The sequence below is a fragment of the Venturia canescens genome, chromosome 4 (genome assembly GCF_019457755.1).
Source record: "Venturia canescens isolate UGA chromosome 4, ASM1945775v1, whole genome shotgun sequence".
NCBI classification, from domain to species: Eukaryota; Metazoa; Arthropoda; class Insecta; order Hymenoptera; family Ichneumonidae; genus Venturia; species Venturia canescens.
The window spans coordinates 22,008,389-22,029,337 of NC_057424.1; the positions used below are offsets into that span (position 1 = coordinate 22,008,389).

General features: G+C 40.0%; 1 long non-coding RNA gene across 1 annotated transcript; it reads right to left on the minus strand.

Annotated features, from left to right (window-relative positions):
• Positions 1–9,011: 9,011 nt before the first annotated feature.
• Positions 9,012–12,901, minus strand: LOC122409959 (uncharacterized). Its single transcript, XR_006260810.1, has 2 exons — positions 11,390–12,901; positions 9,012–11,277 (listed from the first exon to the last, which is right to left on the minus strand). It is a non-coding gene; the product is annotated as an uncharacterized lncRNA (long non-coding RNA).
• Between the last annotated feature and the right edge of the window lie 8,048 nt (positions 12,902–20,949).

Below are 20,949 nucleotides of genomic sequence, written 5' to 3' on the forward strand. Positions count from 1 at the left end.
ATGAAACTACAGGATAAACGGTTTCAATGTTGTTAAAACAAATTAATTTAACATCCGCATTCCATATAAGAATCATTAACGCATTTCAAGCTTGGGTTTACTCTACTGTTTTTTAACCCTAGAACGCATGACTGGGGTGTGAGCACACCCCACGCGAACTTCAAACTACGCTCCCATCCTAACAAGCGACATTATCGACTGATTATCGACGGATTTTTTTATATATAAATTCAATTGAAATTAGTTTTATCGTACATCATTCTTTTCGTTATAAAAAAACGAAGAAAATGGTGTAGGATAAAGTCAGTTTAGCATCGTAGGACCGGATTTATAAGCAGAAAAAGAGTGGGGTGTGTTCAAACCCCGGTCATGAGGTTGAGGGTATGAAAAAAGACACATGAGGTGTAGGGTTAATTATTGTAATTTCGGTAACTTCGCTAACTTTCGGACGACTTGTTTTGGAGAATTCCAAACGTTCTGCTCTTACCCCGTATCGATTTCTTCCAAATTTCAGTAACGTTGTAAATACATATCGACGTGTGAGATTATGAGTGCACAAATGTAGCAGTGACCGATGTGATAACAATAAAGTGATTATTGTTTTGAAAAATATGAAAATTCACGATCCGAAGACTGGATTATGTGAATCGAGGGTGAAATGTGAGCTCACAAAGTTGCACAAGCGAAAGTACGAGTCGAAAATATGTTTGCGATACGTGTAGCAATTTCTAATGCAATCTAGATTCAGCCTAAGGGTCGTCCGGAATTACGCCCCGGAGGTTCGGGGTGAATCCGCATATTAAGGAGTGTTGTTTTTCGTTGAATATTTAGCAATTTTGTCATATAATTGTTAAAATTTACATCGAAAATCGTAAACAAGATATCAAGGAGTAAAATAGCTGGAAAATTAATTTTGTTATTTCATCGTGTAGTTGGTTATTAATAAATTTCCCCTAGGCGGTCGGAATAGCCCCAATTTCTCCTACATCCACGTAATGAATGGCGTCGAAATCTGCGTAACGTCGAAGAAAATTATAAATATTTATTATTTGCACCAGCTATTTTGTACCCCAAGGAAAATGAGAGCGGCGAGATTCCGTGGGAGTTCAATTTTCGTCGTTGTTAGTCTCGAAAGTGTTCAAAAATATGGAGCGATATTTATAATAGAACAATTTATAAAACAGTCTATTGATAATGGGCTTCGTTTATCACAAGACATGTTTTGTCAGCCCTCGCGATGAATATCAGCGTGCGTTTGTTTATTTCGTATTATAAAGTAACGACTGGTCCCTCGAGATCTATCGTCGGCATTCTCTGAGTGCAGATGAAGAGAGTAAAATATTATAGGAAGCATCTAAAAAATGTGTCTTACTATAGCAAACCAGTAGTACGAATGTATGCAACATGTGTAAAAATGGTGTTGTCGCTGTGACCGCGTACGTCGACACGAGAAGGTTGAAGGGCGCGGAACAACAGAGGGTGCAGCCTAGATAAGGCTGCAGGGTGTGGTCGCGATTATCTCCCCTCCTGTTCCTTCTTTTTTTCCTTCGGCCGCGCTCTTCACGTGAAAAAACATAGCCCAAAGGAAAGCAGCACGCGCACACCACGAGACACTCCATTGGCGCGAGTTTCGTGTATTTGTGAGCTTTCGCGTGTAACACACGCCTGCACGAAGAGAAATTACTGCGATTCGAGGCTAGCACGTTTCGGAGTCGAAAAAAGACAAGGTGTACGTCACACACACGAGGGGGGGGGGAAGGGAGAGGAGACGTCGATCAACTTCACAGATGAAGGGTGAATACACTCGCGGTAAGGGTTGTGAAAGCACACGAAGCAGACGTGCGATTAAGATGAAAAAGATATGCCTTCAATTTCCGGCAAAATCGAGGCTTCCAGGTGCGTTGACGTTTCTTGGAACGAAAAAACACGAGCGAGGCTCACCTTCCGACTACGGCAGAACGTCGATCCGAGATTTCGCTCGCGGACGTACTCAGCTCGATATCTGCTTCGAATGCTCTGTTGTACAAACCCAATTAACGGTATTCGAACGGTATCGATTGCAATAACGTCCTATATGAAAAAAAGAAAAGCCTCCACGTGCGATTTTCAAGTTCTGAAGCTTTTGAGAACGTTTATCGCGGTGCGTCATAAAACAATGCTCAACATCCATCTCGCGTTCGTGACAATAACGATGCAACGATGCACGATCTGTAAGATCGTTTCGATGCTTGTGCGTTTTCTCAATCTATGAATTCCACTTTATGTAATTCCTCCGATCGTCGAAGCCGGTTAACGTTTTTGATTGTGGATACTCTTCTTGCCTCCACAGTTTGTGCGAAAGGTATATCACGATTTTAACATATTTTCGAGTGCGTTCAATTCAGAGAAATTAAGTGTTTATGGTGTTGCTTTAAAAAATTTTTTTATTTTGCACCAAAGACCGTGTTGAAAATGCCATGCAATAAGTTTATCTTTTTTACCATCGAAAACGTTTATCGAATAAATGATTAAAATTATTTCAAAATATTCCCTAATAATTGTAATCATTTGAACCTCAGCAGCGACTCTATTTCGCTATTTCTATTTTCAAAAAGTGAGAGTTTTTTTCATCCTACACTGTAATGTAAAATGTAAAAAAAATGTTATGTCACGTATTTCCTGTTTACTTAGCAACCGGCAAGTTTGATTCCACCACGTTTCATTGATGATTCACTAAAATTTGTAAAAAATTGTATTACGATATTGATAGCATGCATCGTAAAGTCGTCTTAGGTTTTCCCTTGGCTCTTCGCTTACACGTTTAATAGAATTTCTGGCATTTGAATATTGCGATGTTCATCGTTCGTGACCATCCTCATGTAACATTCAATAATTTAACATTTCTTTCAGCCCTTCGCTATGATTAAAAATATATTTTGTTGTCGGCATCCAAAAAGAAAAAAGAAAAAGAAAAAATAAAACGGAAATGAAAAAGGAAAAACAACTTATTCTCGCACGTGCATCAATCAAGTAAATTCTAATCGATTTGCACGCACCCGAGCTCTCACACCCGCGCAAATACTACAGCAAACGACAAAAAATATTAATTAAACTCGTCAAACGGACGTTGGATGAAGTGTGTTTCAAAACAATATGCGTAGGCGAAATGCGATATGCCAACGCGAAGTGTGTATGTAACGTGCCCGTTTTCTTTTTTCTATTTTCGTTTTTTTTCTCTCTTTACTTTTTTCTTTACCGTTCCAAGTCCGTCTAGATACTCCAGCGAGAAAAAGGGGGGAGAGACAGGGAGAAAGAGAAAGAGACGGAGGGATAAGGAAAGGGAAAAAGAGACGGAGAGGGACTCTCTCTTGGGAAAGGAGCATAAAAAAGTTCGATGGCAGGAGGAAAAAAAAAGAGACGTAAGTATACTTCGAGATATGGCGTAATCCAATCTCTGCAGACGGGCATACGTAACTTTCATACGTTTGTGTAAATAACGTGGATACATTGTTGCCGGTAGCGTGGATCACGCATCGACTGATGTGACAATATGTTAATAACGAAGAGAATTCCCCGGATCTTTTGCTTTCTACGATTATCATACGATTGAATCAACTGCTCGATCTCGAGCACGCACCCTCGAAACGAAAAAATTCTCAGACTTTCACTGAGGAGCTGCGGACGAACGAAACGTTCGTTCTGCGTATGGACTTTTGATTTTTTATAACTGAAAAACAACTTTTTCGATTTCGATGAATCTTTCGTCGAATGTAAACTTCGGTTTCGCTTCGGATGATTTTCGTGTTATATTTGCAACACGGAAGCCAAAATTAAGAAAAAAGAGCCCAAAGACGAAGAGCGAAAATTCAAAATTGCGTGTGCGTCAATTTTTTTTTGTCAAAATTGGAAAAAAATGATTGAACAGAATCTCAGGGCCAATTTCAAAAGGATCCTGAAAAGAAGTGATGGCTGTTTACAGGAATAGTTTTACAGAAGAGGACACAATAGATATGAAGAAAAACGCATAACTCCCGTCTTTTTGGCCCTGCGGGCAGTCGGGAGTTAAAAAAAGGGTTGGCCATTTCTGTACAGGGATCCCAAACGTTCAAAATGTGGAGTTGTATCGAAAGGCCAGGGACACATTCCATCTTTTTTTCTCCGAATAGTTGTAAGCAAGCCTTAAAAAGTTTTATGAATCCGAAAGGGTTAAATGTTTGTCTGCCAAGTTGTTCGCTGTAGAGCTTCCCTTTCTTTCCTCCTTTTTATCGTAAACGTACAAAAAGCTGAAAAATCTTATGCTCTTGCATTTTGTGGTGCAGCTACAATTTGAAGAGAAAAAAACTTGGTAAAAAATGTACACTTGTAAAAAGAAAGCACGCCATTTATCGAAGAGCTTACGTGCTTCTTTCTTCGTTTTTCATGCATAATGAATAAAAGTGATCGTAAACGAACGACTTGTACTTCGCTCGATAATGCGTTATTACATCACATTATTTTCATATCGATATTAAATTTTACGAGAAACTCGTAAACCGTTCACTTTGTATATGTCAAGAATTTAACGGAACTGAACGAACAATATTTCAGATACGAAATACGTCGCAGAAAATATATTGGTGTATGTGAATTTCACGTAAAATATTTGTGGTATTTGTTGCTTCTCGGAAGAAACGTTGCAGAATAATAGAACAGATTCCACGAGGTCGAAGACGATCTTGAAGAGGTTGTGCAGCATACAGCATGTGACTACTGCTCACACGGCTCGAAATTAAAAGAGCTCTTGTTTCGTGTTGATATTAAAATCAGAGCGTGTTTGCATCGTGTTTATCCCCAGGCGAAAACAAGCGGGCCGAAGAGAACCGAGGATGAATCTGGGTCCTTGTGACACACGAAAAGGGCAAAGAAGTGGCTTTTCTCGTCGTAACGAGGCGACACTGTGACATTTTCTCTTTGACGTTGGCACGACGCAGCGACGAAAATTTTCTCAATTAATGAAGATGATGACGAAATTTCTCGTTACCTGTGCTTTGACTTGTTAAATAACCAGCAGGCATTTCATTTTTGTTTATTAAAAATATCAGAGCTGCTGCACTGATTTCCCATTTGGTACCTCAACTAGGGAATGCGATCCTTGGATAATATTTCGCGTTGAACATTATTCAATAATCATTCTATTGGAAAATCAATATCGCACCATCTACAGACGCGTTCACTGTTCTCATCCTAACAGTTGCTAAATCATATACGAAACGATCCTTCATAATTGTCCGCGGGCCAAGCAAAGTTGTTTCTTCTACCTTTGTTAGGATTTTTTAACAATGAAAATGCAAAAAGTTTTCAAATAAACTTCGATATCTGCAAATTTTTAGGATTCTCGGTTGGTTGATTTTTACAGTGACTGATAAATTCAAATATCAGACTGTTTTACGCCACGTACAACTCGTTCGGCCTTAAACCATGTGTGAATAGCATTGGCACAATTTTATTTGTTACAAGAGGAGCGACTTTTAAATGCCTCTCTCTCTCTTTTTCTCTGTCGCCAGCTATTATCGTCTCAGTCTTTTTGTTATCGAGTGTTTTTTGCTCTCGATCGCGTGCATTTGCAACTTAAGACTGAAGACCGTACAAATGCACGTTCGTATGACTCTCCGATGGTGGTATCTGCGCACGTGAATATGCGTGCGGAGGAACAGCATTCGCGTTGGCGAGGAATTTGTTACGCGCGTCGAAACTACGAAGAGTGTGCATCGCTCGTGTGATCTCCAAAGCTGGATATTTGAGTGTAAATGAGATGGGGGAAAAAAAAAGAAGAAAAATACGAAAAAGGACATTTTTCGTTCGGATTATTTCGTCAACAAGAGAAGGCTGAATGCGGGAGAATGTTTCTTTCCTTCACGCGGTATATAACACAACGCCATGGAACGCGTGTACCGAACGATTTCCATAAAAAGTCGTGGGCCGCTATGAAAATAGTTGCTGTGAGAGCCTCACAGTTCTCGAGTGTCTGATGTAAGGGATACATTTTGAAAAAACGGCCAATAGAAGCAAAGATTCCCGAGCGTTACTCGACGAGGTAAGTTATGCTGCAGAAGCATTTTTTCGCCTTTCAACACTTGCCTGCAGCGATAATAAAAATTAACTTATTGTAACGAAAGGATGGCATCGAAGTGGATACTTCTTGGACTACACTCATCGCTGGAAGAACTTTTTTCTTCTAATTCACTTGGCAAATAAGCTCTGAAATCGTTCCAAAAATGGTGATTGCATAGTGTCCGCCAGCAGGCCGGTTAATTGAGAAATGTGCAATGAAAACTTAATTCTTCGTATACTTTTATCGATCGACGACGAGAAATAACTAGCAAACCCGTGGCTTGTGAGCTTCGAAATCAAATAAGCTTCGGGGATTGTTCACGACTTTGCGCGTCTGGCATTTCATTTTGAAAACTAAATTTTATCAAGAATGTGAAGAAAATACAAAGCGGCTTCTGGGATACAGAAATCTCGCAAATTTGCATAATGATCGACGAGATTGTTGTGACCGAGATGGAACGATGCTCGTATCGATATGATGCGAGGGCTCGAAAAGCTTTCGCGTATATCAAGTGTGGGTGAACCCCATCGAGGCGAACGTCGACGCGGGGAAAGATTCGATGGGAGAAGAATCGAGAGGGGTCCTCCTCCGACGAAGCCCTTTTGCTTTTCACAATTTCTTCAACGCATACACGCGCGCACATACATATTTATTTGAAATATATCAACATACTAGACGTTTGGTAAACACGTGCTTACGGTACTGCTGGTTACGCGAGCACGTAACTCGCGCGTTAACTCTCCCTCCGCGCGTATCGATCAGCTGCGAGGCTTGACTGTGAGAATCGTGTTATAAACGAGAAAAAAGAAGCATAGCGACACGCGGATTGAGCTAACAGCGGCGCGAATGTGAGGCGAATGGATGGAAGGCTGAAAAACACGAGTCAAATATATCCTCAAGAATTATTGGACTAGCAGAAACACACGTGGCTAAGAATTACAGCGAATCTTCTCCTTTTCAAGACATACATTTGCCTGTGGGGATGAAAACGTCTAGTAAAAAACTCATACATTTTAGCTAAAACCACACTGTAAGTACCTCGGAAAGTACCGTTTTTGCACGCGACGTTTAAAAATGGCGAATCAAAGGTATTTCTCGATGCGTTCCATTCTCATAGCTAACGAAGTACGTAGGGAATTTTGAAAACATTTATTTTTGTATTATTGGCGAGTGTTTGAAGGCTATACATGAATCAATATTTGAAGGGTGAAAGGGGTAAAAATGCTGTTTGAATGAGCTTATATCGTTGGAATAAAAACCGCCACAAACGCGGTTTTATCGGAACACGACTTTCCTTGATCCGATAAAAGCAAACATTCGTGGAACAGTCCGCAATTAAAATGAAATTTTTTCCACGTATAAACCTGCTTTTCCCCTCGAATTCCAGAGGGTTGAAAGTCCATACAAAGCTGATGAAAATAGTTGATTTTTCGATGATTCTGCGGTGATTTAAGCCCTCAATTTATCACGAGACTCTGTAAAGTCCCGAAACAAATACATTTACGTACATCTGCTGGCCCGCGAGTGCTCTCGTCAAAAGATTACATTATCTCCTAATAAAGTGATTCGCAATGGTAGAGTTGAAATTTCATTTATCACGCCAGAGTTTCCGCAGCCAGTGATGTATAACTTCGAAGAATTGCACTTGTTATTTGCTTTTTATCATTCTTTGACCCTCTTTTGAAAATTGTATAGTGAGGAACCGCGAATGATCGCATTTCGTTTATATTCTACAAAATATATCCAAGTTGTAAAAACAATGAACGAAACGAAAGGTAATTAAGAGTATTTAAATAGAAAATTCATGCCGACGAATGTTTTGTACTCGTGGATAAGTAGAGGCGGGATTATAAATCGAAAGAACGCGAATAAGATTTAGCGGAATTTTTGAAGTAATCAAAGATTATACAACAATTATGAAAGGATAGTTCGTAAGTTGAGCAAGAGACACTCGAGTACAGAAGTGAGCACTGACAAGCGCATACGCATGAAACTTTGATCGACATAATCGCTTTCGCGAGTTCGAACGTAATACGAAAACAAATAAAATTTAATCTCGTTGAGTCATCGATACAAATATACCAGAAAGAGAGGCGCTTTGCTTCTTCGTAATCTCTTGCTCTCGTTGCACTTTTGTAGAGCGACTTTACTTCTGGATATAATGACATCATCATGGATAACGTTTGTTATCTCTCTCTCTCCGTCTCTTTCTTTCTCGATTCGTCCTTCGCCGCGACTTCTCGTCATCGAGGATTTTTTGATCGTGCGTGTTCAGCGCCGTCATCACCGATCAGCGATTATATCATTGATCCAAAAGAATGGAAGAAAAACTCGGCATAACTTTGCCTATAAATACGAGCGAAGAAACGTTTTTTCACGAAACGTGAAAATAAAAAACATTCAACGTTAAACATTCGTCCGCAGAGTGTGAGAATGAAAAATCCGCGACTCTTTTTATCCCGATAAAAAAAATTCTCCATTCCTGCAAGTACGTCGAGAAGAAATCTTCGTGGTAAAGAATTGTTTCATGATAAAAAATGTGAAGCACGAATGACGAAATAACGTGGGTGCGTGGGGCGATCAAATTGTCGAGTTTTCAAGAGACTCTTCGAGACTTTGGGACTCGTCTATACATACAACGTGAGCATTGATCTTAAATATTCTAGAATATAAAAGCGTACATGATAAATCGATTCATCATATGCCTCATTAATTCCATACTTTCGGCAGCGTCGCGAGGCATGCCAATCGGAACACGTCGTACACCTTGTACATATTATTATCCGCGACGAGGTGCGACGGCCTCATCGTTGAGCACCGATAATTATACGTTTTCTTGCGCCCGTACCAAGTATAGCTTTATTACCAGACGTATTTAATTCATGCACGTATATATGCAGTGACGTTGATGTATAAAAACATTTATATATTGTCATTCATATACTCGTCAATATACTATATTTATGTATCAAACAATACGAACGTACATACGCACGCCACATTTTATTTAGTCCCGAATGTATCACGAATCAGTTGATACAACACCTTCGACGATCGTACGGAAAGTGGGTGAACTGACTTTTTTATCCTGTCAAGTACTTGTGTACGCACAGCCTTCGGCTCCGACTTACTGGAGCCGATAATGGAGAAAAAAAAAAAAAAATTAAAAAAAATTAAAAAAAAAGAAGAATAAAAAAAAAAGCTCTTTCTCAGCCTCTGGTTTGTTTGTTCTCTTGTTCTCTTGCTGGTAAATCTATGACACGGCGTCGTAGACGCGGTGAATGTTTTTTTCCTCGTGCAAATATTTCTCGAAACGTGACTCAGACTCGACGTGTGACGTACACATTTGACTGAAATTTACCAACTTTTTCATTCTTCGACTCGAGCATCTTTCAAGAAGCCAATATTTTTGGTCGAAAGCTTAAAGAGTTATGGCTTATTAGATACTGGTTGTTGAAAGATCGAAACAGTACGAGATTACGATAAAAATTTAAAGCAAAAGATATACGTTTACGGAGCGGGGAAAAAATGTTAACAGGAGCCCAAAGTAGGACTTCCGGTCGAAGAGGAAATCACTTTGCTTTGGAGTCGATGATTTTTTTTTCCACTCAACGAATATTATACTCAAGTTTTATTTATGGATTAAAAATACGATAGTTTGCTTGAAAACGCACTTCCCTAGGCTTTTGACGCATTATAATGACTACGTGGAATTTATGAATGATTTCCGGAGGCGTTGAATTATAGTATCACAGGCTCGAGGTAAGCGAACTTTTCTCATGTGTTCACTGAGGATGTAAAGGAAATACGTCGCGATAGACCAAGTATAACATTATCATTTATGACGAGACGATAAAGGGCTGCTCTCTCTCTCTCTCTCTCTCTCTCTCTTTTTCTCTCTTTTATATTCGATAGATATTATTAGATAAACCATTTGAGCGTGTTAATTGATTGTAGAGAGTTCAATCGGGCCACTTAAACACACACGATACACGTATCGTCGAGCGTGCTGGAATGATGGTCGTTGCTAAAGTTCTTGGAGGAATGAAACTAATTAAATATTCGTACAATCAAAATCGAAATATCATTCAAAGTTATTCGCGATTTAAAACGTCTGTGAATCATCATTACGATTAATACTGACTTATTAATTCGGAATTTCAAAGATCCTTTTAGACCAACTCGCCAAGAGCGATGAAAAAAATATTGAAAAGAATTTTTTATATCAGCGGAGCACAACGAATTGGGTAATGTACAAACCACAATTTCTTATCTCATCGAGATATTTTTTTTCGACCTTTTCCGTTTATTTTTTCTTGTCTTCTTTCTCTGATATACGTTTTAAAATTGCTGATTAAATACAGTTCCTAAAAACTCGTCGATCCGGAGCATGTGCGTACTCGAATAAGCAACGCAGCACTTTCACTTTGCGTATATACATAATATGCGAGAGATTCCAGATCGCTCATTATTTATAGAGAATGAGAGAAACTAATATATCGCATTGACACGACACCTGATGCGTGCGTGCTTGATTTTCACGCACGTGCACGCGCGCTTTGCTTGATTAAGAAATTTTCATTCGGTTGATCTAACGTTCAATTATCCTGTTTGAAAATCCGTTTTGATATTGTTCGCAATGACGTTACAAGAACGAACTCTCATGATGGAATTTCGATTTCGATCCGAAATTTCACTAATGTGCTGTGCTCGAGTCGGTAGACATTCGCTGTCGGTAACGCAGATGACCATGCATTTTCTCAGCAAAGTATGGCAACTTCGTTCATATTTCGACTTTCAAAAAACGTGTACAAAGTTTTTGGATCAATTAAAAATGAGATTTTCCGTATAATTTATATTTTAAGGAGGCTCAAGCGTGTATCTTGTGGGAAAAATGATTTTCCAATCTTTGCACAATGACATTTGTTAAACAGAAAGCTTTAAGGCAGTATTAAAGTTCTGGCGGAATATGCCGTTGATTCAAATATTCAATACATTAACTTGGAATAATAAAATCTAATATATTTTTCGTATATGGTATCCTACATATATCGCTTGAACTTCCTTAAGATGGAGTAGAACAAATGACACTGAAGTTTGCAGCGCCGGAGTCATCCAACGAAATGATGTAAAAAAAGCCGCCCGCATAAATCCAGTAAATCTCCGACTCTGTGTCCTGCCGAATTTGCAACTCGTAGTTTTTCAACCTGCATCAATGATTCGTGAAATAAAAAATAGGCGAATTACAAATCCTTTTGTTCGTTAATTAAATTGAACTCGAACGTTGCAAACTTGAGCGTCGTGTAAGAATAAACGTACCTTGGCTACCAGGCTTTCGACGGATAGAGGCCGAATTCCATTCATTTCTGTCAACGATCCGAATATTTACAACGGATCTGAAATATCTCGACCCACACAATCGTATCGCGCTAGTTATCGTTCGCCCTTCGCGTGACGAACAATTATAAGATCATGCTGATTGACGAGGAGCGTATGCGCCACCATTCGTAGCCAATTTATACAAAGGCTTCTCTCGTGTTTTATTCGCACGTTAGTTTCACACATATCTCGCCATGTTTTGCTCGTATATCAGGCAATAATATACGTGTATATTGGGCGAGCGGGATCGATACAACAGCCTTGCTGTTTGTCAATCAAGGCACTTTGTAATTGCTTTCGCACAAAGTTCACCAGAACGTAAACTGTTCCTTAATTAAGAACTCTTTAATTATGGGGAATATAGAGGCTGAATCACGCTGTTTTAACGACTTGTCAAAAAGCAACGTCGTATCGCTCGCTTCGCGTTCTTCGCTGTACAAACTGCATCGATCCCGATGCTTCATTGATCTCTAAGCTTGTATCAACGCTTTCCACATTTCGCGCACTTCTGAGGCATCAGCAGTTCGGCATATTTCATCGAGATAATACCGATGACATTTAAGATTAAAGGAACCGCAAGGATCGCTCGTCGATCGGGTACTTCGCACGACTAATTCACTCGAGTTCAGCTACATATTTGGCACAACTTTTGGATGCGGCAGGAATTACAAGGGAACTTTTCGTGCCACATTCTTCATTCGTTTCTAGTACAAATTGGCGATGGGCTATCGATTTCAGTTCCACGTGATATTGATCATCGACTGCGATCAATTTCGCGAAAGCTGATGGAAATTTTAGAAAATTGGCACTTTATTGTGGCGAATAAACGCGTCAGTTTCGTTCCGTGTTCTGAGGTGGGGAACATTCTTCAAAATAGTTGAAAAACTAAAGGGTCTGTTGGACCGTCGAGCAAGTCATTTCTCCGCGGTGGATTTTTCGGAGCACAGCGAGAAATTTATATATGTTTCTGTTTCTCTTGCAACAAGGGCACAAATGAGCTAATCACTGCAACCTGAGAGCCGTGTCAACATTTTTGCCACTGGCGTTACCTCGATAACACTGCACACGTTCGAGCCAATGTTACAATGGCGCTCGCAGTATTCGAACACGACAGATGGTGATTTTTGTTTTCACTCGCACGAGAAGCGATGAATCATCGGATACACACGCGAGCGTCGATCAAGGAAACGCTCTTTTATCACTTTTGCTCGAGCCTCCCCCCGTTTTTACCGTCGAAAACGCGGCAAGGTCATTCGAAAATCGTGAGATTCGAACTCAACGGATTAACAAGCGATTCGGGAGAGCGCGTCAAGTCACCGACTCGCCTTTATTCCATCTCACAATAAACTCACTGTTTCACATAGCAATTTCAATCTTCTCCTTCTCAATCTAAGCCGCGTTGGTCACACAAAATGCTCGCGCTTTGCTCACTGTCGATGGACGTATAGTTGCCTCGCCAGACACACGGCAAAAGCTAGACGCGGACGATATTCGAAACTTGTCTCGCGAGCCGCGCGGAGGAGTAGCGCGCTTGCGCCCAAAGTCTTTTATCGTTCCACCGGGAAACACGTGGTCATGACTTTCCTATGTGTATATACATAGGATGCAAACCCGAATGTGTGCTCCGAGCGTACAATGGCCAAGTTTTCTGGCAGATCAAACGCAGCTGTTGATTCAAAATACGTTTTTATACATTTTTTTACGAATCCTCACTTATTCTATAGGGCAAAGCATCAAACAAATTCGATCGGAAGATCGCTTCTCTGGAGAGGAGCCAAACCAAAATTTACAACTAAAGTGAAACAAACATTGAAATTACTTTTTCATCGTGGGAAGAGAAAATTTCAATGAGAACTCGACTCGTTCCAAATTCCGATGATTTTTCTCGCTCTTCGTCGAGATTAAGATTTGCAGAACGGATGCTGCGTCCTTGTCACGATCGCAGCACTGTTTCACAGGTATCAAGTGCAACCGAGTACACATTACGGTGCGTGAAAGAAACGCAAATAGTCAAATATACGAATGCACGAGGAGACTGAAAAGAAAGGGAAAAGGGTGCCCCCGTCTCCTTCCCCCACGACTGTGTTTGTGTGCGTGAGCGTGTATGTGCGTGCGTGAACGAGCACGTGGCGCATATATCCAGATCCGAGAGGTATGTCGACGATATTATACCATATCCCTGAATGTGTACGAGTGTAAATATTCCTGCATGGGCTTCTCCGTGACGAAATCCCTAATCGATTATTCTGCATTCTTCGTTTCGAGATTTATTTTTATTTCTATTCTTTGGTAGCCGATTCTGGACGGTGAGATTCTGTGCGAATATAAAACGACACGGTTTTGAGTAACTTGGCCTTAAAACATCTTTCGGAAGCTCGAATTACTGGAATTTTATATAAAAGTTCGAAGGGAACAACCGAAAGACTCGATTTCGCTGATATTTACGATTCTCAAGGTTTCGGATGGATTCAGTCAACGGTTAAAAATGAAATTGCTCAGGCTGGCGAGAGAGGTAGAAAGTGAAAAATCGATTTATTCAAATAGACAATTCCAGGATAAAAAAATGGTCGTTAATTCGTCGGAGTAATTGACAATCCGAATAAGAGGAGATAAAAATGGGAAAAAATGGGCAACTGAGTCGGCATGAAATGGTCCTTAGGTACAACCCAGTCGCGGGCAGCGTTCGGGCACTCCGCGTCGCGACTGCCGTCGCAGCTAAGAAGGAAAAAAAGGAGAGAAAGAGAGAGGGAGGCGATAAAAAAAGCGATGCGATGACCTCATCACCAGCCTGCTATGTTCTCTCTTCTTGCCCATGTCACACTATACTACTAGCCATACTGAAAACGTTGTGGATTTTTATCCCTTCCTCTCCGCGCTATGTACCGATATCACGGTCGAGCGTCCGCGATTCTCGCACCTTTATACAATTTACATGTACGTAATACTATACACGAGAATATGTACAAACGTGCGCCCCCTCTTGCGGCTTGCGGTTTCCCTCAACGCTTTTATTTTTTCTCCTTCTGTATATATTTTAATAGTTACATCTGTTTTGGCCATTATCCAAACCAGATTTCGTTGAAATAGTTTCTCGGACGTATTCGGCACAAATTATTTCTCCGGGCAATCGAATCTTGGTGGTTTTGACAAAATATTGTTTCGGGATGTAACAGTCCAACAAAATCATCTGAAAAAACTGTCCAACAATTCCAGTAATTCTTCAATTCTGTTATCTGCCTAATTTCCAATTCGTAGGTTTTCAGTCCACACCAATTACTCGTGAAATAAAAAATTGGTTAATTACAAATGCTACCTTCGTTAATTTCGTTGGATTCCAGCGCTGCAAACCTCAGCGTCGTTACGTATATAAAAGAGAGTTTAGCTGCAACATTCGGTATTTATTTTTTCTGAATCTGTTCGAATCTTTCGACATGAGCTACTTCATTTTTTAATAAAGTTTTATTGCTCTAAAATAATGAACGGTATGTTAAAATTCCACTGATGTTTACGACTTTTTAGAATTCAATTTTTAATATTTTGCTCGACACCGACTTTTTTCTGATCGGTAGGAAAAATCTGGCGTAACGCGCAAGCGACTCCAGCTCCATAAAAAATTTCATTCAGTCAAATTATTGAAAATCGACGGCGTACAATATAGTTGTTATCGCCTTCATGCTAATTCCCAAATAAAATGCTAGCCATGAGAAAAAAATCAATTAATTTGATTTTTTTTCAGCATTGACCTTCCTTCGGTCTTGAAGAGCAAGGTCATCTGTTGAGCCAACTTAGCTTCTCATAAATATGCCAATGAGACATCTCGAGAATGACAAAGGTGATCTTACCGCTGTCAGAGTTTGTTTGAAATAAATCCGAAATACTTTTCATAATTCTCATATGAATTGGTAATTTGCATCGCGATTTGAAATGTCAGAAATTTGAAATTCTAGAATAACCCCGATAGCTCATGATAAAATGCTCATTCGGAATGGACGTTTCAAACTTTTTAACATTATTTTTTTTTGTTGACCATCAATATTCCACGTTCGCAAAGCATTCGATATAAATGCCGAATAATTGTTTGTCCGAATCTCAAATTATATCATAACTCAGTAATCAATTAAATCGAATCAATTCTAAAGTCCTTGAAAAAATCTCACATATCTGCAAAAGGCTAGAGAAGTACGGAAGGATTGATCGAAACATCGATTAACTTCCCTATTACAGTTTTCCGTTTAAAACGTAAATGAGAATATAACTACAGTTTCACCTCCCATTAATAGATTTTTCAACTCGCAAACCCTCATGCAACGTAAAACGTTAAATTTGACTCAAAGCTATTGAGTTTTGAGGACCATGCGAAAGCTATAATTAAGTAGAAAAAAAAATTTGTCAACAGGAACATCGTTCTATCGAATCAGGGGATGAATGTGCTCTCTTTGTTGTGTGTGTGTGTGTTTATTAAGTCACGTTATACGAGAAACACCCTGACTATAAATCGATCGAACGCGTCTTGACGCTTATAGCGGTTAATGTCTCGATATGAGACGTGCTTTAACCTTTTAGTTTCATGAGGGAAAAAGACCGAACGTAAAATGAAGAAAGAGAGAGACAGAGAAAGAGATCCAATATATTTATCGTGGGCGTTTGTGTGCATGCTGACTCCCGCGGAACAGACTGTTATTACGGAAATCAACAGGGGGAAAGGTAAGAAATGTCAGACGGTGGCGGACATATATCGTGTCAACGTTTCTATGAGTTCTCTCGAGAGACGAAAGTTTCACGATTATCATAATTCATCATTGATATTCATGTGGGCTAAAAATATTTTTAATACTCGAGACGTCGGTTTGGGAACGCGAATAAAAATTCAATGGATCGGTCTCAATATGTCGTATTAAAAGTTTCATAGGTTGATTCAAAAAATAAATATTGTCTGGGACAGATTTGAAAAATTAGAGAGTTGGATAATAAGCTGAAGATAATTTCACGACTGGCAATCGTCCCTCCAATTTTCTATTACTCGTTGCTACGATTTTAATTCTTTGTTCTCTGCTGCGGACGAAAGCTGAAAATTCGTGCCTCGGAAACTCTCTGCAAGTCAATTCGACGCGGTTTAATTGCTAGAAATATAGTTAACACGCGAAATAATTGTTTACTTTGAATTTTCACAAGTCGGCGCGTGTTTCCATCTGTCTCGGTTCCAACAATCGATTTTTTATATTCGAGAACTTTGTTTATATGTCGATTCACGGAACGCAGTCGGTAAAGTCAATACCAAGAAAAACTTGCTGTACTGGCAACGGGTTCAAGTTTTGAATGTCAGAGATTACGGTTTTCGGAGTCTCTCAAGAAGACGCTTTTTCATAGCGGTCACCTCGGGAAGTAGAAATTTGTTTCGGAACTCGATCGACTTGCAGATTCTTTTAGCACTGCAAGGAACTTTGTTACAACCTTCACCGAATTGGCCTCCTGCTTAAATGCAGCTGAAATTCATTTTTATTTTCATAAACTTCTGAGTAATCGTCTTGTGATTTACGAAGCCCTGTTCAAATCGACGAGTTCGATTTTCAAAAATGAATCTCCAAAAATCCCCCCGAAGATGGCCCCCTCCCCGCGAAGTAAAAATGAATGTTTTTTGAGCAAATCGTTTGGTGGTGTACGGTATCCCATTTAAAACATTCGGTGGTTTACGAGTTTTTCTAAAAATGAATTTCAAAGAATATTCCCACTTATGATTGTAAAAAATTTCTTGGTGCAGTTACTCACTCGTGTCTGTAGGTACGCCCTCGATTTTCTCGTTCTCCCTTTTCCTCTAAGATCCTCTCGTCCCGCTCGAGGCTCTGGATAAAAAAAGAACTTCACATATATATTTTCAACGCACTTTTCTTCCAATGCTTCCTGTGCTTCTACGTTTTTGACTTGCTATCACTTCACCATTTCACAAAAAATCGTAACCCCGATTAATTACCACAAATTTTCATTTTTGCTGGTCTCTTTTTCGAGGAACCTGGGTTTTTTCACCAAAAATTCAACCTTATTGCGCGAGAATTGAAAATCACACGGAGAGAATTAAACAGTAATCTTACAAGTTAACGAAAAGTATTCATTCCTGTAACGCACTGCAAAATTTCAAAGATTGGAACAATAAATATTATTTAATTTATAAGAAAATTCAATTTTTCTCCCACAATAATATCATGAATTGCAGCTCGTCACCGCACTATCATTACTCACAGTAATTATTCAAATTTCATTCTCTCCGTTCATCTAATTTTGACTTTAATGAGAAGTCAAGATTTTCTTTATTTCTGTAAAGGACGTCTCTTGTAAAAAACCGTTTTTGCGCAAATTGATAAGATGATATCGAGTAACAGAAACAATTGTAACGACACTTCATGGAGAATCGAGTGTGCCCGCGTGGATGCACGCGTGTTCGTTCGCTCGCGTCCTATCGTTAGCATTCGGCTGTACATTAGTTGCGGTTATACACGCCTCCATTGCTTAAGCGTGCAGCGTTTGCGACCCCGACTTATCTGCATGGAATCTTGCCTGCGCGACTTCGAAGTGATACAGAAACTGTATCGAGCTCGGAACTGTCAAACTATGCATTGAGTAGATTTACTGACTTGTCCGTTTTCGCGGATAAGGTTCCGAAAAGCCCATATGCGCGATTGATTTGGGATTTGGTACCCTTATGTTTTTGGCCATTCTGAGCATGAATCTGACAATTAAAATGGGCGCAAATGAAGCTAACCCCCCTTAAATTAAAAAAACACGATTTTTGAGAGGTTTTTCTTAGTTATTTTGGAAAATAATGATTGGAGACGAAAATATTATAGACAAAAGTTGTAGATTTTATAAAAATACATCTTTTTTGTTTTACACATTTTTTTTTGTAAAATCATTATTTTCTGAGAAGAAGAGCATAATGTGTAAGAACAGAAAAACGGAAATTCCAAAAAATGGAAATGTACGAAACCTTAAGTTAAATAACAGTAAACGTCATGCCAGCAAACTCAAACTCAAACTGAAAAACCCAAACCCAAACAAACCCAACCCAAATCGTTGGGTGGGCCCGGGACACCTTCGATGTGTGTGTGGAATCGTTGGGTGGGTCCGGAGCACCTTTGATGTGTGTGTGGAATTGTTGGGTGGGTTCGAAGCACCTTCGATATGTGCGTGAGTGTGTGAAATCGTTGGGTGGGCCCGGGGCACCTTCGATGTGTGTGTGGAATCATTGGGTGGGTCCGGGGCACCTTCGATGTGTGTGTGGAATTGTTGGGTGGGTTCGAAGCACCTTCGATATGTGCATGAGTGTGTGAAATCGTTGGGTGGGCCCGGGGCACCTTCGATGTGTGTGTGGAATCGTTGGGTGGGTCCGGGGCACCTTCGATGTGTGTGTGGAATTGTTGGGTGGGTTCGAAACACCTTCGATGTGTGTGTGGAATTGTTGGGTGGATTCGAAGCACCTTCGATGTGTGCGTGAGTGTGTGGAATCGTTGGGTGGATCCGGGGCACCTTCGATGTGTGTGTGGAATCGTTGGGTGGGTCCGGGGCACCTTCGATGTGTGTGTGGAATTGTTGGGTGGGTTCGAAACACCTTCGATGTGTGTGTGGAATTGTTGGGTGGATTCGAAGCACCTTCGATGTGTGCGTGAGTGTGTGGAATCGTTGGGTGGATCCGGGGCACCTTCGATGTGTGTGTGGAATCGTTGGGTGGGTCCGGGGCACCTTCGGATGTGTGTGTGGAATTGTTGGTTTGGGTTTTTTTGGGTTTGGGTTCTTCTCGGTTTGGGTTGGTTTGGGTTTGGGTTTTTCGGTTTGAGTTTGAGTTTGCTGGCATGACGTTTACCGTTATTTAACTTAAGGTTTCGTACATTTCCATTTTTTGGAATTTCAGTTTTTCTGTTCTTACACATTATGCTCTTCTTCTCAGAAAATAATGATTTTACAAAAAAAATGTGTAAAACAAAAAAGATGTATTTTTATAAAATCTACAACTTTTGTCTAAAATATTTTCGTCTCCAATCATTATTTTCCAAAATAACTAAGAAAAACCTCTCAAAAATCGTGTTTTTCTAATTTAAGGGGGGTTAGCTTCATTTGCGCCAATTTTAATTGTCAGATTCATGCTCAGAATGGCCAAAAACATAAGGGTACTAAATCCCAAGTCAATCGCGCATATGGGCTTTTCGGAACCACACCCAAAAGATTATTTTAGTCACTAAAGATAAAATAGAATTCCACGTGTCGTATTTTGTGCTCCGTTTTCTCAATTTCACTGGAATCTACAAACAATGATGCGTAACATTGACAAACCGAACCGATGCTCACGCCCGGCACGCGGTGAGTGAAGCGAAACGTGTTGCTCGCTCGGGCCGGAGTCCACGCACGCCTCCCCCCTCGCCATGCGCAGTGAGCAGCGAACGCGAAGCAAAACATGTTTGCACCTTTCCCTTCGCGCACTCGCCCGTTGTCCACTCTTCTCTACTGCTACGAAGCGATTCTCCGGCCGAAATCCAATACACAGCGGGACAGGGTGCATGTCAACTCTACATCTTTGAAACTCTCCATTATGTCAAGTCCCCAAGCGTGTCAACCCTCCATCGAGGCAAGTCTCGATCGTTTTTTACCACTTTTCCAGCGAAATTGTCAGATTTATCTAAAAGATCGCAGGAACTTTTTTCAAAATTGTATTATTCTCATCAAAATTATCTCATGAGAAAATTCAGATCATCACAGATTAGCCCTTTCAGTCACGTACGCCTCTACAGTGGCGTCATTTTATTTTTCATCTCACAATTTAATTTTTTTTACAGGCAAATGTAACGTATGTTTCCAATGTTTGTTTTAAATAAAATTGCGTGACTGAAAAGGTTAAAAATTCTCTTTAATATTACTGCTGATAGAAATCCCTAAGTGTAAGATAATTTTCTCTTTTTATTCTGAACAACATATTTCTAAATTTCAGAAATTAATAAAATTGCTGAGATGATTGCGCTAACGTGTTTCGGAATCCCCAAATATAGTAAACATTGCAAAGCAATTCCAAATTATGAACTATTTCCAAAGCGATGAAATCGACGAAAAAAGCCATTTTCCTCCAAAAAAAACATGCGCTCGAAGGGCGGTAAATATTTAATATATGAATCGCTACGATCGGGACTTGCCCCGATGGCGAGTTGACACGTTTGGAGACTTGACACGATGCAGAGTTGCTACGGTTAGAGAGTTTCAACGATGGAGAGATGACACTCTGCCAGGTTTTACTGACAAGGGATAGAGCTTCGAATTTTTTTTACACCACACGAAGAGCTCTTGAAAAGTTCTTCGAAAGCTATTCATTTGAATCGTCGAACCGTTGAAGTGGAGCGAAAAAATTTTTGTGGCGTTGCTATAACTTTATTGGAATCTGACAACGCTATGGGTTTTGCACGACCAAACGTAAACGCGTGAGACGTAAACACGTGACGAACTTAAACAAACCGAATCCATTCAAA